Genomic DNA, 6262 nt, shown 5'->3' with positions numbered 1-6262 from the left:
AACTGAGATCCTGCAAGCCATGCAGCAGGGCCAAAAATAACTAATGTATATCAAACACTTAATATTTTCCATTATTCTAAATGCCTTATGTTAGTTATTAAATTCTCATCATAGCTACATTAAGTAGGTACTGTTCTTCTGATGAGATGACTGAGGCAACAAGGGGTTGATTAACTTACCTGTGACCACATAGCTAGCAAATATTAAAAATAAGATTCCAGCCTAAGCAAACTGATTCTCTCACTGGTGCTCTGGTTACTGTGTGGCGTAATGATGAATTAGGGAAGACTTCCTGAATTCTGAGAAATTTCATTAATTTTTCTTACTAAAATCAATAATAAATATTTTCATGTCAGGTCATAGTACAGCATAGATGGGCAGTCCAACTAACCATCTCACTGAAAAACACCCAAAATTGATACATAAACTCAAATAAAAAAAAATTTTAACACGCTAACAAGCTGGCAGGAAAGTAAAGAACACTGAGGTGCCTAAATTCAAAAGAAAATGTGGGCCTAGAGAGGCAAGCTGAACCATGAAGTCAGTCTTCACTCATGATGTTCACTGATCGTGAGGACCTTGCTTTTGATTTCATAGGGTTGTGAAGATGGAGACATAAGTCAAAGTCCAGGGTCTGACCAAGGTGGGAAGGCTAATAGGAGACTTCAGTGACCCACAGATCCACTGCCTCCTCCATCACAGATAAGAAAACCTATTTATAATTTCTCATTCCCTAGTGCTAGTAGCTCTTCCCTGGAAAATCCCATGGGTGGAGGAGCCTGGTAGGCTGCAGTCCATGGGGTCGCGAATAGTCAGACATGACTGAGCGACTTCACTTTCACTTTTCACTTGCATGCATTGGAGAAGGAAATGGCAACCCACTGCAGTGTTCTTGCCAGGAGAATCCCAGGGACAGTGGAGACTGGTGGGCTGCCGTCTATGGGGTCGCACAGAGTCGGACACGACTGAAGCGACTTAGCAGTAGCAGCAGTGCTAGTAGCAAAGGAAAAAGTCTTTCCTGAGAATTTGGAACCACAAAACAGACCTTCATTTGGGTTTCTAGTCCAAATTCACACCACTGGAATGATATCAAAGAAACGTCAAGGTAGGACTAGGGTTTAGAATGATCCTGGGTTGATGGTGCACCCAGATGCCTAGCAGAATCAAAGCAGTCCCACCCTAAAGGAGCCAACCTTAGAGTCAGATGTCACCACATCCAAGTGCCCCTTGAAAGTGAAAGTAGCTGTCTGCAGAGGCATCTCCAGCTCAGTGGTTCTCAACTAGAGGCAGTTTTGCCTCTCACAGGACAATTGGCAACATCTGCAGGCATTTTTGAATGTCATGACCCAGGGACAGATACTACTGACATCTAGTGGGTAGAGATGCTTGTTCCTTGGAAGAAAAGCTGTGACAAACCTAGACAGCATATTAAAAAGCCAGAGACATTAGTTTGCCAACAAAGGTCTGTATAGTCAAAGCTATGGTTTTTCCAGTAGTCATGTGTGGATGTGAGAATTGGACCATAAAGAAAGCTGAGCGAAAGAAATAAAAAAGAATTGATGCTTTCAAACTGTGGTGTTGGAGAAGACTCTTGAGAGTCCCCTGGACTACAAGGACATCATACCTAATGTATGATCTGTCCTAAAGGAAATCAACCCTGAATATTCATGGGAAGGACTGATGCTGAAGCTGAAGCTCCAATACTTTGACCATCTGATGCAAAGAGTTGACTCACTGGAAAAGACCCTGATGCTGGGAAAGACTGAAGGCAGGAGGAGAAGGGGACAACAGAGGAAGAGATGGTTGGATGGCATCACCAACTCAATGGACATGAGTTTGAGCAAACTCCTGGAGATGATGAGAGACAGGGAAACCTGGCATGCTGAGTCCAAGGCATTGCAAAGAGTCAGACACAACTGAGCGACTAAACCACAACAAAGTGGGTAGAGGCCAGTTTTGTTTAGTTGCTATATCATGTCTGACTCTTTTGCCACCCCATGGACTGTAGCCTGCCAGGCTCCTCTGTCCATAGGATTTTCCAGGAAAGAATACTGGAGTGGGTTGCTATTTCCTTCTCCAGGGTGTCTCCCGCATTGCAGGCAGATTCTTTACCACTGAGCCATCAGGGAAGCCCACAGGTAGAGGCCGGGAATGCTGCTTAACATCCTACAGTGCACAAGACAGCCCCCTACAACAAGTATACAAAATATCAGTAGTATCAAGGTTGAGAAACCCTGGACATACACTCCATATATGGCCTGAAAAGAAAACAATATACCTACTACCTCTCTTTGGCAAGAAATAAATATGGTTATTAATGCACTGATTGGAGAAGGCAGTGGCACCCCACTCCAGTACTCTTGCCTGGAAAATCCCATGGGTGGAGGAGCCTGGCAGGCTGCAGTCTATGGGGTCGCTAACAGTCCGACACCACTGAGCGACTTCACTTTCACTTTTCACTTTCCTGCATTGGAGAAGGAAATGGCAACCTACTCCAGTGTTCTTGCCTGGAGAATCCCAGGGATGGGGGAGCCTGGTAGGCTGCCGTCTATGGGGTCTCACAGAGTCAGACTTAGCAGCAGTAGCAGCTATGTCTCTAAGAAGAGACTTAGCAGCAGTAGCAGCAATGCATTAATACCTTACTATGTATTCATTCATTCATGTTACAGTATTGGCTTCTATGAAGCTAGCTAGTAGTCACCGAAAACTCTCAGGGTAGTTCCCCCCTCATTACTTTCAAGCCACATGTTCCCTATATTTTCAACTTTTTTTTTTAAAGCAAGATATGAAATTTTATAATTAACTGTTTGTTTCATGTTGTTTATTAATTCCCATTTTTCTAGTCCATAGCTCTCTTTTTAAAAACTGAGATGTAATTGACATATTAGTCTCAGATGTAAAACATATCGATTCAATATTTGTATATATTGCAAAATGATCACCACAGTAAGTCTAGTTAACATCTGTCATATTTTTGTAACATAACTACAAAAACTTTTCTAAAGATTCTTTTAGCAACTTTCAAATATGCAGTAATTATGAACTGTAATCACCAAGTTGTGATTAATGTAATGCTTAATAATACTTAAATGTGATAAATGTAATGGTTTACATTTCCATAATTTATTTACTTTAGGTTTATACTTCTTGACTCTTTTCACCCATTTCATCCACCCTCTACCCTCCTACCTCTTGCAACCACCAATCTGTTCTGAGAACTTGTTCTTTTTGTTTCTCAAGATTCCACACATAATTGAGATCATATGATGTTCATCTTTCTGACTTATTTCACTTAGCACAGCACCCTCAAGGTCCATCCATGTTGTCACAAATGGCAAGATTTCCTTTTTATGGCTGAAGAATATTCCACTCATACATGTACCACATTTTCCTTGTCTATTTATCCATCTATGGACACTTATGCAACCATATCATGGCTACTGTAAATAATGCTGCAGAAGAACATGGAGGTGCAGATTTCTTTTCAAGTATTTTCATTTCCTTCAGATAACTATTCAGAACTGGAACTGGTGGATCATATGGTAACTCTATGTTTAATTTTCTGAGGAACCTCCATACTGTTTTAGAAATTTGGAATTTGAATGACAATATTAATTTTACTTGAATACTGTATAGCCATATACACCAATACAGCCAAATATGGCCATATACAGCCAATACATATACATATACAGCCATATACAGCCAATACATATACAGCCAAATACACCACTTTAAGAACTCTTTCCCACTTTTACAATAAGCTTTTCAAAAAGTTAGATATTGCCACTCTTCTCAGAAAAACATAGACAGCCAGACACAATAGCCTTCAAATCATGAAGCCACCAGATCAGAATTCTCAATGAATAATCAGAACACAGAACTGAGCAAGCCAATACAATAATGAAAAACTTTAGAAAAACTCACTGACTAGCACACATTAGTTTTATTTCACTCTAAGTTTATCATGTTTAACATTTTCACCTATTTGCTCAATCAACAGGCTAATCATTTGTCTCCAAATCTAGAGGGCAATTTGACAATTCAATTAGACCAGATGCTTAAAGCTGTCTTGGACACTCAAGTCTATATGAATCTCTTCTCCTCACTAATACTTTCTGTAACTGGTTTTTACCCTTATCATATGCCACATGCCACAGTTTTAAAACCCCTCGCCAAGTAGGCCTTCCATCTATCTACCCAACTTCATTTTATTTTCTTTGAGGGGAGTGACCTGGTCACTGTCCCTAAACCAGTGCTGAATACATAGAAGGCATTTAAGGGAATTTGTTGAATTGTTTTGAAAAGTTTTCTCCACTAACCATATAACCAGCACCCACCTAGGACTTCTTCCCCTCCATTTCACTCAGCTAGACTCGATTCACTCACACGAATATACCATTATAGTCATTATATTCTCAGTTTATGGTTTTAATGGTTTTGCAACATTAGATGCACAATGTCTTTCCAAGCACCAAGTATGCTTGAAATTGAACACTTTTATAAAGATAATAAAAGTTAATGACTACCCATGATCTACGATCTGACAATACATCTGTTCTTTTTCATCTTGAGATGGTAAAATATCCACCCTCGCTTATTGTGGCACAGTAGGAGAGAAGAAATACAGTCCAATTAATCACTCTTAACTATCAGCTTATTAAGTTATAGTTTCCCAACAGGCTTGTCTTACATGACTATTGGTAGGCTGCAGGTGTTTTTCTAAGAGTCTTTTTATAATGCAGTTATGACATAAAGAGACAGCATGGAGTAAAAGAAAACCTACTGGACTAAAAATCAGAAAATCTAAGTTCTAAATTCTAGCTTGATTAAGTAGCCATGAAGGCTTAAGGAAGTCATCACCTCTCCAGTCTCTAATTTTCTCATCTGTAAAATGAAAGGACTGCTGCTGCTGCTGAGTCTCTTCAGTCGTGTCTGACTCTGTGCGACCCCATAGATGGCAGCCCACCAGGCTCCCCCGTCCCTGGGATTCTCCAGGCAAGAACACTGGAGTGGGTTGCCATTTCCTTCTCCAATGCATGAAAATGAAAAGTGAAAGTGAAGTCGCTCAGTTGTGTCCGACTCTTAGCGACCCCATGGACTGCAGCCTTCCAGGCTCCTCCATCCATAGGATTTTCCAGGCAAGAGCACTGGAGTGGGGTGCCATTGCCTTCTCCAAAATGAAAGGACTGGTTATAAATTAAATAAACAAATTTATGTCAATTTACACCAGACAAATAGTCAGGTAACCACAATCCAAGACCTAAGAATTTCACAATAGACATTCTAACAGAAATCTTGTCCACATTAAACTATCTTAAATCAAACCACAAAGTTGGGATTTATGTTACTAGTGTTAACCTTAAAAGTATGTTTTGTTGCCTAACAAGTGTGGAAGTATATAGGAAACAGAGCATGTTTCACATGAAAAAGCAATTGTGACTATAAGTACACATCAGTTCAGTTCAGTTCAGTCGCTCAGTCGTGTCCGACTCTTTGCGACCCCATGAATCGCAGCACGCCAGGCCTCCCTGTCCATCACCAACTCCCGGAGTTCACTCAGACTCACGTCCATTGAGTCAGTGATGCCATCCAGCCATCTCATCCTCTGTCGTCCCCTTCTCCTCCTGCCCCTAATCCCTCCCAGCATCACAGTCTTTTCCAATGAGTCAACTCTTCATATGAGGTGGCCAGAGTACTGGAGTTTCAGCTTTAGCATCATTCCTTCCAAAGAAATCCCAGGGCTGATCTCTTTCAGAATGGACTGGTTGGATCTCCTTGCAGTCCAAGGGACTCTCAAGAGTCTTCTCCAACACCACAGTTCAAAAGCATCAATTCTTCAGCACTCAGCCTTCTTCACAGTCCAACTCTCACATCCATACATGACCACAGGAAAAACCATAGCCTTGACTAGACAAACCTTTGTTGGCAAAGTAATGTCTCTGCTTCTGAATATTCTATCTAGGTTGGTCATAACTTTCCTTCCAAGGAGTAAGCATCTTTTAATTTCATGGCTGCAGTCACCATCTGCAGTGACGGATATGCCTAAATTTTGTGGTGAAAATAACCAAAATTTTGATATTAGCTAAATGCCCACTCACAAAGACAGCTATGACACATTCTCCAATTGACAAAAGGGTTGCACTCCAAAAAAACCGTGAGTCCATGTCTGGGAAGTCTTATAAATGGAAGCTAGGTTTCTAGTTTAACACATAAGCACGTAAGTGACCCTTGATGTAGCTGAACTATATAACATTAAATA

The sequence above is a fragment of the Bos javanicus genome, chromosome 9 (assembly GCF_032452875.1).
Source record: "Bos javanicus breed banteng chromosome 9, ARS-OSU_banteng_1.0, whole genome shotgun sequence".
Lineage (NCBI taxonomy): Eukaryota > Metazoa > Chordata > Mammalia > Artiodactyla > Bovidae > Bos > Bos javanicus.
This window is presented reverse-complemented; position numbering follows the sequence as displayed.